This window comes from Bombina bombina, chromosome 8 (assembly GCF_027579735.1).
Source record: "Bombina bombina isolate aBomBom1 chromosome 8, aBomBom1.pri, whole genome shotgun sequence".
NCBI lineage: Eukaryota > Metazoa > Chordata > Amphibia > Anura > Bombinatoridae > Bombina > Bombina bombina.
In genome coordinates, this window is record NC_069506.1 from 185107406 (window position 1) to 185122393 (window position 14988).

A 14988-nucleotide genomic window follows, 5' to 3' on the forward strand; every position below is an offset into this window, starting at 1 on the left:
GTGTGGTCTAATGACATCAACACCCTATATCAGGTGTGCATAATTATTAGGCAACTTCCTTTCCTTTGGCAAAATGGGTCAAAAGAAGGACTTGACAGGCTCAGAAAAGTCAAAAATAGTGAGATATCTTGCAGAGGGATGCAGCACTCTTAAAATTGCAAAGCTTCTGAAGCGTGATCATCGAACAATCAAGCGTTTCATTCAAAATAGTCAACAGGGTCGCAAGAAGCGTGTGGAAAAACCAAGGCGCAAAATAACTGCCCATGAACTGAGAAAAGTCAAGCGTGCAGCTGCCAAGATGTCACTTGCCACCAGTTTGGCCATATTTCAGAGCTGCAACATCACTGGAGTGCCCAAAAGCACAAGGTGTGCAATACTCAGAGACATGGCCAAGGTAAGAAAGGCTGAAAGACGACCACCACTGAACAAGACACACAAGCTGAAACGTCAAGACTGGGCCAAGAAATATCTCAAGACTGATTTTTCTAAGGTTTTATGGACTGATGAAATGAGAGTGAGTCTTGATGGGCCAGATGGATGGGCCCGTGGCTGGATTGGTAAAGGGCAGAGAGCTCCAGTCCGACTCAGACGCCAGCAAGGTGGAGGTGGAGTACTGGTTTGGGCTGGTATCATCAAAGATGAGCTTGTGGGGCCTTTTCGGGTTGAGGATGGAGTCAAGCTCAACTCCCAGTCCTACTGCCAGTTTCTAGAAGACACCTTCTTCAAGCAGTGGTACAGGAAGAAGTCTGCATCCTTCAAGAAAAACATGATTTTCATGCAGGACAATGCTCCATCACACGCGTCCAAGTACTCCACAGCGTGGCTGGCAAGAAAGGGTATAAAAGAAGAAAATCTAATGACATGGCCTCCTTGTTCACCTGATCTGAACCCCATTGAGAACCTGTGGTCCATCATCAAATGTGAGATTTACAAGGAGGGAAAACAGTACACCTCTCTGAACAGTGTCTGGGAGGCTGTGGTTGCTGCTGCACGCAATGTTGATGGTGAACAGATCAAAACACTGACAGAATCCATGGATGGCAGGCTTTTGAGTGTCCTTGCAAAGAAAGGTGGCTATATTGGTCACTGATTTGTTTTTGTTTTGTTTTTGAATGTCAGAAATGTATATTTGTGAATGTTGAGATGTTATATTGGTTTCACTGGTAAAAATAAATAATTGAAATGGGTATATATTTGTTTTTTGTTAAATTGCCTAATAATTATGCACAGTAATAGTCACCTGCACACACAGATATCCCCCTAAAATAGCTAAAACTAAAAACAAACTAAAAACTACTTCCAAAAATATTCAGCTTTGATATTAATGAGTTTTTTGGGTTCATTGAGAACATTGTTGTTGTTCAATAATAAAATTAATCCTCAAAAATACAACTTGCCTAATAATTCTGCACTCCCTGTATATGTACTGTATTGTGATTCTATCCCATATATGCTGATTTATATAAAGCAGTATAGCATTGTTGTTCCTTCCAAAAAAGTGACAGCTCTAATATTTTCTAATGATATGTTATTATTGTACGTAATTCCTAATGGTATATTATGAGTGAATCGTGATGTTAAAGGGACACTAAAGCCTTAATTTCTGTTTTGTGATTCCGAGAGAGAATCCAATGTTAACCAACCTTCCAATGAAGTTGTATGATGTAAATGTGTTCATTGTTTATATCTGTTTTTTTGCCTGAATATCAATGCACATGTATGAGTCAATGGCAAAAGGCATGCATGTGCATCCATCAATCATCATCTGTTGAGCCTATGTAGATATGCTGTTCATCCAAGCATATGAGTTGAATAAATGAAATGTTATAATATACGTAAATGAGACGTGTTTAAAATTGGCTACTGTTTGTGAAGACTGAAATGTTAAAAAATAATTTTCTGTCCGTTTAAATATGATTTAATTGTGGAAACCGATTTTGTATTGTTGATGATAGAATTGATGTTGATTTCTAGTTGATGTAATGTAATTTCCTTTAAGAATGTGATGTTGTAGTGATGTTCACACAAGTAAAAGCCATAACTCCATAGGGAAATAGTAATTTCTTGATCTATTTGTCATAGCGGTACTAACGCAAGAATGAATGAATTAGTGCCGCAATTCTAACGCTGGTATTAAGAGTTTAAAGTCAAAAATGTTTTTGTGCGTTAGGTAAATCTGCCAGTCGCGTGCACGAGCACGTCTTCCCCATAGAAGTCAATGGAGGAGAGAAATGTCCAGAGAAAAAAAATCCAACACTTGTGTTGAGCGTAAAGTGAGTGACATCATGTTCTTATGTGAAAAAGTAGCTAAATCGTGTTAATTTCATAATAAAAATATGTTTTGTGTAGGTAATGTGCTGTATATTGTTTGTATGTATCTAATTCTGTACGTATGTGATAATATTTGTTGTTAGATGTAGCTAGATGAGTGTATGTTCCCGTATGTCTATGTAAGTCAATGTAAAATGGGTTTGTGTGCATTTTTTTTCAAACACCCGAGATCTCGTAACTTTGATCCATTCCATTTTGACATGAAAAATTTTAATATAAAAAATAAATATTGTCGAGTGTTTGTATGAGTGTAAGTGTACTTTGGATAATTTTTTTGAAGTGATTTGTGGATGTTTGTGTTATCGATATATCATTAACTACTGGGTCTGTGTGAGCGGTATGAATTTGAGCGTAGATGGTGATATTTGTGGCGATACGGAAACTTGTAATAGCAGCGATAGGGAAAATGAAGCGTTATGAGGCTTTTTCACTCATAACGCAAAACTCGTAATCTAGCCGATAGCAAATAGATTCTTCCCAGCATGCAAAATGCATAGCAGTGTCCGTGGATCATTAACCTTACAATCACTTTAATCTTGTTCTTAGAAGTCTACATCAGGCTCCATTTGAGCTTATGCACTCTTCTTAATATTAAAACTTTTATCTTGGAAAGTTTTGCTTTTTGTTAGCTTTTCTTCTGCACATAGAGATTCTGAATTGTCTGCTTTTCAGTGTGATCCGCCTTATCTGATTTTTTCATGCGAAGAAGGTTGTTTTGCGGACAAAGATGTGGTGTTTACCTCAGGTTGTTTCAACTCACAATATTAATCAGGAAATTGCAGTTTCATCTCCTTGTTCTAATCTTTCTTATTCTAAGGAGAGGCTGTTACATGTTCTGGACATGGTTAGAGCTTTAAATTTGTACCTTCATGCTACCAAGGAATTTCGTCAATCATCTTTCTTATTTGTCCTACATTCTGGTAAGCGCAACGGTCAGAAAGTCACTGCTGTTTCCGTATCATTCTGGCTCAGATGTTTGTTTCACATGGCTTATATAGAAGCAGGCCAGCAGCCTCCATCCCAGATTCTGCACATTTTACCGTGCGGTTTCTTCTTCCTGAGCCTTCAAGAATGAGACTTCAGTTGAACAGATTTGTAAGGCTGCTACTTGGTCCTCATTGCATGGTTTCACAAAATTTTACAAAGTTGATGTTTTTGCCTCAGCTGAGGCATCTTTTGGGAGAAAGGTTCTTCAAGCGGTGGTGCCTCGTACTTAGGACTGCCTTCCCTAGCTTTCCCTTCCTATTCATTTTGTGTCCTCCACAGCTTGAGTATTGGTTTCCCATAGGTAAATTAATGAATTTGTGGACTCTCACTGCCATTAGAAAGAAAACATAATTTATGCTTATATGATTAATTATTTTCTTTCTTGGCAGTGAGAGTCCACGAACGTACTGTACTGACGGCAGTCTTTGGAACCTCTGTAACCCTTGTATCTCTCTACTTTTCCTTATCCTCAGCTTCAACTACTGAGATGGTAGGGGAAGTGGGAGGGATATTTAATGCTTTGTTTGGGGTATCTTTGCCTCCCCCTGGTGGCCAGGTGAAGTATTTCCAATAGGTAATGAATGAATTTGTTCACTGCCAAGAAAGAAAATAATTTATCAGGTAAGCATGAATTATGTTTTTTCTAACACCTGAGACCTCATATCTTTGAGCCCTTATAACTTTTTTGTGCAATATTTTTTTTTCATATTTTTTATTAGACGGCGTTATTATAAGTGTAACTGTACTTTGTAATGTATTTTTGATACTTTTGTTTTGCGAAACTATTGACCAGAGCTTTGAGGTCGCGTTATCCTGACGAGCGTTAACTTAAATTGCGCTCAAGCCATCACGTTTATTGTTAACTTGTAATATGAGTGAAAAACCTGATGCGTGCAAACACCCACGATAGACCCCTTTTCGCTTGTGTGTATCTGTGAAGGTTCCACTCTTAATCTAACCCTTAAAGGGACTGCATACACCAATTTTTATATAACTGCATATAATAGACACTACTATAAAGAATAATATGCACAGATACAGATGTAAAAATCTAGTATAAAACCTTTTAAAAACCTAATTAGAAGCTTCCAGTTTAGCACTGTTAATAAGGTTAGGCTGGGACACCCAGTGGGGGCTTAGAAAACAGGAACAGCAGACCCTCCCTTGCATATGAAAAGACAGAGTATACAAACAGGACCTGCAAGAATCTGTAGACATCAGTATACATCTAAAACTTTGGGGCTTGGTTAGTTATTAAAAAAATACATTTTTACAAAAACACACCCAGATGGGCTATATAAATGAATCATCTACAAAACATTTACAAAAAGATAAATCTAGTGTTAAATGTCCCTGTAATGAGCTTTTGCAGTCTCTGATCATTTAAACTCGCTAATAGTAAATGCTTCAGTTTCCAGCTTTTAAAAAAACTTTTTTAAAACCTTGTCATTTAGAAGTTAGGCTCTATATCATTCATTAAAAGCAATTTCTGCTAAAGTAAACAACATTTTTTTAAAATATATTTATTTTTTTTAATGGAGAAAAGGGTCTGGCAAATCTGTTTTTTTTTTTTATCAAAGTGCATGTCTGTGTAGAACTGGGACCAATTGCTCATTGGTTGTTAAGTAGGACTCCCTCTGCTTTATTGGTTAATAGAAACACACCTCAAGCGATGAAATATTATTGTTCAGCAGAGGAGCATCCCTTTAACAAATCAAAAAACTGTACTACATTTTAAAGGCAACAGATAGGAAATAACTCACTAGTGTATGAAATAAATCATGCCCAGTGCCGCCCTGCCATTTTCTCTGATCACAGACATCACAGACAGTGAGTTTAAATAAATGTAGATGTGAACGGTTTACCCAATCACTTGGTTTGTGGGACGCTCTCGTCACGTGACGTCACGTCCTCTCAGTGTTGCCTTTATAAGCGCGGCCGCGACGTTGCTTGTTCTTTCGGATCATACATACTGTGCAGTCGGTGAATAGTTGGGAGCTTCGTGATGGCGCTGCCCTTTAGCTGTACTGAGCGCGCACGCCGCTTTCCACCTTGAAGTGAGTATAGGGTAATGTAGTCTGCAGTTGCGGTTATTATGTTTTTATTAGTACGGCTTATTCCACGAGGCTGCGCAAGCTCCTCACTACACGTGTAGCTGCAGCGGGCCTAGTAATAGCAATGTGATCAGGTGTAGCTGCAGCGGGCCTAGTAATAGCAATGTGATCAGGTGTAGCTGCAGCTGGCCTAGTAATAGCAATGCGGGCCTAGTAATAGCAATGTGATCAGGTGGTGGTGAGATGTGTAGTTATTCAATTTTACTCCTATGTGTCAATGGCTATAGCAAATTAGTATTGTACTGCACACCACTTTACGTGTATAGGTTATTAATTGGCGTGCATAATGCCTGAGGGTTGTAAAAGCATTATACTTGGGAGTTTCCAACTAGAGCATTGCGGTGGGGGGGTTGTCAGTTTGATCACTTACACTCACTTTCTTTATAGAGCTCAATATGGCGGAGTTGTAACTGGATAAAGTAAATGCTGAGGAACAACATGTTCTGCTGCTGAGAAATGTGCTGCTAATAAAGGTATGATAACCTGTAGTTATAGCTTAACAATTACAGTGCTGTAACTTTGTAATACTGTAACATTAGCTAACCTGCAGCTTGTTTGCAGGGTTTTAAAGTGAAGGTAAATTTTCATGTGAGTGCTCGGTTTTAAAAAATTAAACGGTTGCACTTTCATTCATGAAAATTGACATAATGAGTTTAGTCTAAAGTGCCCTTCATTTATTTATTTTCCAAAAAATTGAGCGGTAGCCTAACTTTACAATCACTTTAAAGTGAGTATAACATTTTTTTTTTTTTTTAATGGAACCACTAATTAGCAAGTGCTACCCTGGTGCTGAACCAAAAATGTCTGAATCCTAAGCTTACGTTCCTGCTTTTCAAATAAATATACTAAGAGAATGAAGATAATGACTAAATTAAAGGAATAGTCTAGTCAGAATTAAACTTTCATGATTCAGAGAGCGGGCAATTTTAAGTTCCTTTCTAATTTACTCCTTTTATCAATTTTTTTCGTTCTCTTGGTATCTTTAACTAAAACAGCAAGAATCTAAGCATAGGAGCCAGCCCAGTTTTGGTTCAGGACCTAAATGAAGACACCAATCAGCAAGCTGAACCAAAAATGTGCCGGCTCCTAAGCTTTCTTTCAACTAAAGATAGCAAGAGAATGAAGAAAAATTAATAGGAGTAAATTGGAAAGTTGCTTAAAATTGTGTTCTCTGAATCCCGAAAGTTTAATTTGGAATAGACTATAGCTTTAATGTATGTAAAAATTGGAAGCTATATCGGTATCATGAAAGAGGAAATAATTTGGTTTCATATCCCTTTAAGGGAAAAACAATTTTCCCTTTAAAGTGGCTTACTGTCTTTCTGTTATATTTTGTGTAGTCGCAAGCCATTTCTGACGTCCGAAATGATGGATTGGTCATCCTCCAATCACGGCTTCCCCCCGGGGGAATCAGTGTCTCATTGAATGCCGTGATTGGAGAAAGCAGGATTCCTCATTTTAGACCTAGGAAGAGGCTTTGCGACAGGTGGAGGATGCTGGATCGGCTGTCAAGATTAAAAGGGTAAATTGTAGGGTTTTTTTCACAAGTGACATGTAAATTTTGATGAATTAAAGTGCTCCTTTAATTGTCAAAACCAGGCACTTAAGCATTAAAATTTACATTCACTTTAACATGAGTTTAGTGAGCTAAATCAGCTATTTGCAATACAAAATTTCAGATTTATTCAAGGGACACTAGCCCACATCTTTCATGATTCAGAGCATGCAATTTTCTGTTTTACTCCTATTTTTTTCTTCATTCTCTTGCTATCTTTATTTAAAAAGTAGAAATGTAATACATAGTCGGCACACTTCTGATTGAGAACCTGGGTTATACTTGCTTATTGGTGGTTAAATGAAAGCACTATCCATGCAGGTGAACCTAAAATGGGCTTTCTGCTAAGCTTTTACATTTCTGCTCTTTAAATAAAGATAGCAAAAGAATAAAGAAAAGTTGATGATATAGTGAATTAGAAAGTTCTCCATCTGAACCATAAAATAAAAAAAATGTGGGTTTAGTATCTCTTAAAGGGACATGAAACCCACATTTCTTTCATGATTTAGAAAGAGAATGCAATTTTAAACCTTTCTAATTTGCTTCTATTTGTTCTCTTGATATTCTTTGCTGAAAAGCATATCTAGATATGCTCAGTAGCTGCTGATTGGTTGCTGCACATAGAAGCCTTGTGTGATTGGCTCACCATGTGCATTGCTTTTTCTTCAACTAAGGATATCTAAAAAATGAAGCAAAATAAATAGAAGTAAATTGTAATGTTTAAATTTCTATTCTCTATCTGAATCATGAAAGAAAGATTTTGGGTTTAGTGGCCCTTTAAAGTGAAGTTAAACTTTGATTAAGGAGAGCCAGTTTTTTAAAAATACTATTAAAAACAGGGGCACTTTCATTCATCAAGTTTACAAATCAGCAGTTTATCAAAACTGCTGCTTTGTAAACTTTGATGCATTAAAAGTGCCCCTGTTTTTAATAGTAGTTTTAAAAAAAAACAGGCTTTCATCCACCAAAGTTTACCTTTACTTACACTGCTGCTGGCATAACCCATTAAGAACATTCAAGGGAATCCTATTACAGTAATATCCTTTAATACATTCTTGCATATGATGTTTCTCACGATGGTCTTCCAAGCTTCAATGGTGAAGAGGCTTTGACGATAATGCCGAATGGCTTTGCTGATGCTAATCAAATATGCATATTAATTAGAACACCATTTTATGTACTTAAATTTATATATTTTGTTTTTCAGCTTGGCTATACTTGATGTGTTTCTGGGCAGTGTCAACAAAGGTATGTTAATGCGTCTATTTAAAATTAAAATGTATACTAAGATACCAATTTTAAAGAATTTAAATGTGGGGGGGGGGTGTTTAACTGATGGCTATTGGGCTTCAAGTGAAGGTCAATTTTGACAAATTAGTGCCAGGTTTATAATAATCCTATTAAATACAAGGGCACTTTAATTTATCAAAACTGACATTTCAAGCGTTTTCTCTTTTAAAAAACTTACCTTTTAATCCTGAGAGCTGCTCTTCCTCTGCCTGTCGAAAGTCCTCTTTGCGGGTCCAAAATGACTACTCCGGCTTCATCCAATCACGGCGTTCCCTCAGGCCATGATTGGAGGAAGCCGGATTCGTCTTATTTTAACGTGTAAGGCTTCAGGGGGAATCGATGGAGCAGCTTTCAGGGTTAAAAGTTTAAGTTTTTGAAAAAAATGCTTGAAATGTCAATCTTGATGAATTAAAGTGCCCTTGTTTTTAATAGGATTATTAACTGGGCACTTCATCAATTTTGCTAATAACACACTATATGCAGTTAAGTGGTCAAGTTTGTACTTGTTTAAAGGAATCTTTAGGATGAGTATGAATAAAGTGAAGGTTAATGTAATACAAAAATAACCATGCATGGTTTGTACCTTGTTATATTGTACATTTTTTTTATATATTAAGGTTGGCAAACCAGTAAGTTTTAAAGTATACTGCATGAGTAAACTTAACGCACAAAGGGGTTTAATTCACAAGCACTGCTGGCCCTGAGTGGTAGCCTCAATTGACCCATTCAGCAGCATATGTGACACAGCTGAGTCATGTGACTAGTGCTGCTAACTAGTAGTTGCTGCTCAGGTGCAGCGATGCTTTGTTGGCCCCGAGTGGTACATCCGTGTTTACAACCTTTGTGGTGGTAACACAGTAGTGCAGGGTTGATCACCTTAATGTCATGCTAGAACAAATTGGAGCCTTTTTTTTTGGTACTATTGTGGTCATTTAATTGTAAATTACTTTCCTGCACTCTTAACTTTGACTTCTTGAAAGTCAAGTTACAGCAATCTGTTTTGAAACAAGGGGGAAAATCCACTCCTGCTGAATGGGGGTAGGCTACTGAACTTATGAATGAAAAACATCCTTTATCGAAAAGGGTATTAAAGCAATGTTCTTGCAGATGATGCTGTTTCTCACGATGGTCTTCCAAGCCTCATTGGTGAAGAGGCTTTGACGATAGTGCCTGATGGCTTAGCTGATGCTGCACAAACATGCATATTAATGTTGTCTTGTTGGGTCACACTTCTATACATTCATGTCTGATAGTGCAGAGTTTCTCAAATTGTAATGTATTTTTATTGGTTGTGTTTGAACAGATAATGTAACTAAACTGAGCCCATAAGTCTGATTTGTATGTTAATTTTAAAAGCTTAAACCAATGTAGTTAAAAAGAACCACTAAATACATATTGTAATAAGACAATGCAATAACACTTACTCTGATTTTCAAATAAGCAGTAATGGTTGTTTTTTCTGCCATTCTCCAGCCCCCTCTATCATGTGACAGGCATCAGACTAGTATATATACATTAAACCTGTTGATATTGTGAAACTATTAGCATACATCAGCAATTAGCTCATGTCTGTTTCTTTTACAGGAGTTTTCATGAGTTTCAACTGCAAGGTATGCATATTAAGTCCTCCAGTCTTGTGTCCTTGTCCCTTGCCAGCATAATCAAACTGCTTTCTGGTGAGAACATTGGTTTCCTTATGAAATTCAGTTTGCTACCATCCTAAGGCAGCTGCTCGCAGCATTCCGCTTTTTTCAGAGCTAGATTTCTTCAAGAAATCTGGCTCTGAAAAGAGACTAATGCTTTGCGCTGCTGTCACATTTGGGTGACATTGCTATTTACAAATTCATGTCTAACAGCAAGCGCTACACAATGATGAGTCTATCCCGAACCTGACTTGTGATGACACAACTTTTTAACGGATCTGACTTCTGAGTGTCATTAGTTTTTGTAAAGGAGTTATCCCCCTAAAAGTAAAAACCTTAAACTTGCATGTTTTTTCTGTAAAATGTAGACTCGTGCTTCTGTTCAAAAAATGGAATACCTCATACTTGAGGTATGTGGGAATGTGCTTCAGCATCCAGCATTCTACACTAACTGGTTGATTAGATGGCAAAAAAGCATACTATGAAGACCAGGAACGTGCATATCCCTGAATAGTGGTTTACCTTATAAATTGTGCCAACAAGTACATTTATACTGTAATGTACTATTTGCATACATCAGCAATTAGACATGTCCCTATACACTGACCAGCTTTGTAGTTAACTCATTTCTTGTCTTTTTTATTACAGGAGTTTTCATGAGCTTTTCAACCACAAGGTATGCATATTAAGTCCTGCAGTTTTATGTCCTTGTCCCTTTCCAGTATAATGAAACTGCTTTCTGATGGGGACATTTAGTTACCTTATAAAATTCAGTTTGCTACCTTACTAAGGCAGCCGCTCGCAGCATTTGGCTCTTTTCAGAGCTGGATTTCTTCTTGAGCAACATAAGGGCTGGATTTACAGATTTAGTGTTTCACTTTCACAAGAAAATCTTTCTCTAAAAAGAGCTGAATGTTTTGCGCAGCCATCACATTTGGGTGGCATTGCTATTTACAAATGCATGTCTATTTAACAGCAAGCGCTACACAATGATGAGTCTATCCCGAACCTGACTTGTGATGACACAACTTTTTAACGGATCTGACTTCTGAGTGTCTCATTTAGGGTTTGTAAAGGAGTTATCCCCCTAAAAATAAATACCTTGCATGCTTTTTCTGTAAAATGTCTGCTCATGCGTCTGAACAAAAAAAACCTCATAGGGGGAATGTGCCTTAGCATCCAGCATTCTACACAGTAACTGGTTTATTAGATTGCAAAAAGCATAAAGGAGACCAGGAACATTCATATCCCTGAATAGCGATAGCTGTTTACCTTATAAATGTGCCAAGTTACATTTTAATCTGTTTTTTGTTTTGTTTTTTTCATTATATACTGTTGTGTACTATTAGCATACATCGGCAATGAGACATGTCCCTATACACTAATGACTAGCTTTGGCTTTGTAATTAACTAATCTCATGTCTTTTATTACAGGAGTTTTCATGAGCTTTTCAACTGCAAGGTATGCATATTAAGTCCTATGTTCCTGTCCCTTGCCAACATAATCAAACTTTTCTGATGGGGACATTAGTTTCCTTATGAAATTCTGTTTGATTCCATCCTAAGGCAGCTACTTGCAACATTTGGCTTTTTGTAGCTGGAGATCTTCTTGGGAGTGCAACATAAGGGCTGGAGTTACAGATTTTAGTGTCACTTTCACAAGATATCGGCTCTGAAAAGAACCTAATGCTTTGAGCAGCTATAACATTTGGATGGCATTCCCCTTTACAAACTCATGTATTGAACAGAAAGCGCTACACAATGATGAGTCTATCCCGAACCTGACTTTTGATGACAACTTTTTAACGGATCTGACTTCTGAGTGTCTGTCTTTAATTTTATAACTCCTGTAAATGATTGGCGCAAATGTACTTGGCCTCTAAACATTTTTCATATTTTCTTTGTAGGAATCAAGCCTTGGGACTTCATATATTATGGAAATTAAAATGGTTTATTTTACAAAATAAAGCTTACTTTCCTTGTCTTGTGGTGTTGTGTTTTTTTTTTTTTTTTCTTACCCCCCCCCCCCCCCTTTCCAACCAACAGAGTAAAAATGGTATTCTTTAAAAAGTGTATACAAAATAGTCAGTCCAAAGATAAGAATAAAACAGTTTTCCTTTTTTTGGACTCTTGACTCATCTTTTATATAAACTGTTCAATTGTATTCATTTTAGTGTACACTGTACTTTTAAAAACGGTATCCCAGCTCTGCATGGTTTACTTTGTTCTAGGACTCCCTGTCTGTGTGGCCTGTCCTATCTGCCCAGGAACAGGCTTAAAGGATTTTTCAATTTAAGAAAAATGCAGTTGCTTATATTTGAAATAATCTTAGTTGGTCAAAGGGACAGTCTACTCAAGATCTATTTTTATTTATAGATAATCCCTTACCTTTCCCAGTTTTGCATAACAAACATAGATTTAAAGGTAAGGTAAAGTTTATATTTATTGACCTCATTTATTTAAAATAAATATCAATAATAAGGTAGTCGCTAACTTTTTCGCTTTACATTCTTTATTTTACCTGTAATCCAATCTTTGTATATGCAGCCGTTATATTCAATCCTCCTCCCCCATGCCACTTCCGTCTTTATCGCTGTTATTACAGGAAGCGTTCTCACCCCTTTGTCTTAGTCAGGTCAATGCGCGTTCACAGAGGCACTATCTTATGCGCAAATTCACCCCTGGTTAGAAAGAAGCAAACTAAGTGATCGCTAGCACTGCGCATGCGCTACTCGCGAACGAGCACAGTTTGAAGAGGCTTGAGTCTAGTCCAGCGCATGCGCTCAATAGACAAGTGATGTCGGGATTGATGGGCTAAACCCCTGAAGGGGAAAATGCCAATTGGAGGGTTATATTGAAAGCGGATGTCAATCAAATAAAGGAAAATGTCGGGCAGACGAAATATTGTACACAGGACATAAAAAACAGGTACAGAAAGGTAGATTTATGCGTGATATTTGTGAATTGATGACTGAAACTTATGTTTATTTTTTATTATCGTACAAATAGCGTTAAGTACTGGTGTCAACTTTACCTTACCTTTAATATTTTTGCCTTGCCAAATACCTTGTGTCTTTGCATCTGCAGACTGCCCACATATCTCAGGTCTTTTCACAGACTTGTATTTTAGCTTGTCAGTGCTCTCGTAAATTGCTTCACATAAGTGAGAACAATGTTATCTATATGGCACATGATATCTAGCTGTGAAAAACTGACAAAATGCACTGAGGTGGCCATCAAGGGCTTAGAAATTGACATGAGGAAAAAACACTTTTTCTAACTTTGACCCCAAAATCTGTTACATATCTACAACCACCAAAAAACACCCATGCTAAATAGTTTCTAAATTTTGTCCTGAGTTTAGGAATACCCAATGTTTACATGTTCGTTGGTTTTTTTGTTGCAAGTTATAGGGCCATAAATACAAGTGGCACTTTGCTATTTCCAAACTATTTATTTTTTTCAAAATTAGTTTTACTTACAGTGGGACACTATCTTTAAGGAATCCCTGAATATCCCTTGACATGTAGATATTGTATATATATTTTTTTAGAAGACATCTCAAAGTATTGATCTTGGCCCATTTTGGTATTTCATGCCACCATTTTACCGCCAAATGCGATTAATTAAAAAAAAACCTGTTTGCTTTTTCACAAACTTTAGGTTTCTCAATGAAATAATTTACAAACAGCTTGTGGCACAAATGGTTGTAAATGCTTCTCTGGGATCCCCTTTGTTCAGAAATATTTTTTTTGGAGGATGTACCCTGCACGTCGTTGGTCATTAAGGGGTTAAGTACTGACAAAGTCTGCAGTGTAAAAATAAGTTATTTTTTTTAAATATAGATTTGCTGCAGTCTAGGATCCCCACTTACCCTCTACCTATTTGCTGCCATGTCTGTCTGCCAGTTTGCAGTAAATTATTAATTATTTTTTTGCTAAGCTAAAAAAGGGTAGCTGTGCCCCTTTATTACCATATCCCCTCCCAGATCCCTTTGCTAACACTGATCCCACATAGGATCTTCCCCCTCACTGCGGGTCTGCTCTTTTGAGTTGTTTTGTTTCCCTGTGGCATAGTGTCCCACCTGCTACCACCCCCACCGGCAATGGGCGGCAGCCTTCCACGCCACCACCGAGCGGTACCATTGCTGGCCGATGCAGAGAGGGCCACCCGCTGGCCCTCTTAGTATCAATCACTGCCTACATGGTTTTGCAAGATGCCGCAATATCAAGGCATCATTACAATACCCTGAGAGCGGCTGCGCTCAATTTGACCGAGGACGTGCCAGGTACATCCATGGTAATTAACTGCTGAGACACAAATGTCCAACTCTAGGGGGTGCTATAACAAACTAAATATCACTCTACAACAAAATGCCAGCGATATGTGCACAATAAGGATATACAATATCTGTCTTTATAAGAGATTGATATCACAAGTCCAGATATTTTTGAAAATCCCAAATGGTTGTTCATCTGTGTTAACAATGCCAAACTATGCAGGCTTGATGAGTGACGGCAGCACCTCTCATGTAAGACAACAGCAATAGAGAATCTGTAAAAAAAGATCACAAAGTAGAGGGCGCCTCCTAGTGCAGTACTGCAATGGTGATAATGAAAATATCAGATCCTGTATTGAAATGATACAAGGAGAGCAGCACCAGATGTGCTAAATGGTACAGGCTGAGGACTCAGTGGCCCAGCAACACTGATCCAGCCACCGGATAGCAAGTTACAGGATATCCAGGTGATAGGAATATTGAATCAGGCTTCCATATAGAACAACATATTTATTAAAATTAAGTATAAAAACTGGGTATTATATTCACCCCAAAAGTAAAAAAAAAAATGATGGTAACCGATTGCAACGCGTTTCTCAGCTTGTCTAGCTCTTCAGGCATCTGTTAACATGGAAGCACTGACATTTATACCTAAAATGGAGCTCATAAGCTCCTCCCTACAATTGGTTATGCAGGTGTGACCAATTTAACAAAATTACCTCTATCCCATATGTCTCACTATACTCTAAACTGAGATACACATATATTATTAATACATGTACAAAATAA

General features: G+C 37.5%; 1 long non-coding RNA gene and 5 other non-coding genes across 6 annotated transcripts; all 6 read left to right on the forward strand.

Annotated features, from left to right (window-relative positions):
• The first annotated feature begins 4678 nt into the window (after window positions 1-4678).
• LOC128638665 (uncharacterized) lies at window positions 4679-11903 on the forward strand. The gene is made up of 6 exons (XR_008399114.1): window positions 4679-5375; window positions 5820-5905; window positions 8195-8235; window positions 9862-9887; window positions 10569-10596; window positions 11355-11903. It is a non-coding gene; the product is annotated as an uncharacterized LOC128638665 (long non-coding RNA).
• On the forward strand, window positions 8044-8133 carry LOC128639308 (small nucleolar RNA SNORD35). The gene has a single exon (XR_008399174.1). It is a non-coding gene; the product is annotated as a small nucleolar RNA SNORD35 (small nucleolar RNA).
• Window positions 9380-9472, forward strand: LOC128639306 (small nucleolar RNA SNORD35). The gene has a single exon (XR_008399172.1). It is a non-coding gene; the product is annotated as a small nucleolar RNA SNORD35 (small nucleolar RNA).
• LOC128639311 (small nucleolar RNA SNORD50) lies at window positions 10142-10212 on the forward strand. Its single transcript, XR_008399177.1, has one exon. It is a non-coding gene; the product is annotated as a small nucleolar RNA SNORD50 (small nucleolar RNA).
• LOC128639313 (small nucleolar RNA SNORD50) lies at window positions 10905-10975 on the forward strand. Its single transcript, XR_008399178.1, has one exon. It is a non-coding gene; the product is annotated as a small nucleolar RNA SNORD50 (small nucleolar RNA).
• Window positions 11677-11745, forward strand: LOC128639316 (small nucleolar RNA SNORD50). The gene has a single exon (XR_008399180.1). It is a non-coding gene; the product is annotated as a small nucleolar RNA SNORD50 (small nucleolar RNA).
• Window positions 11904-14988: the final 3085 nt, after the last annotated feature.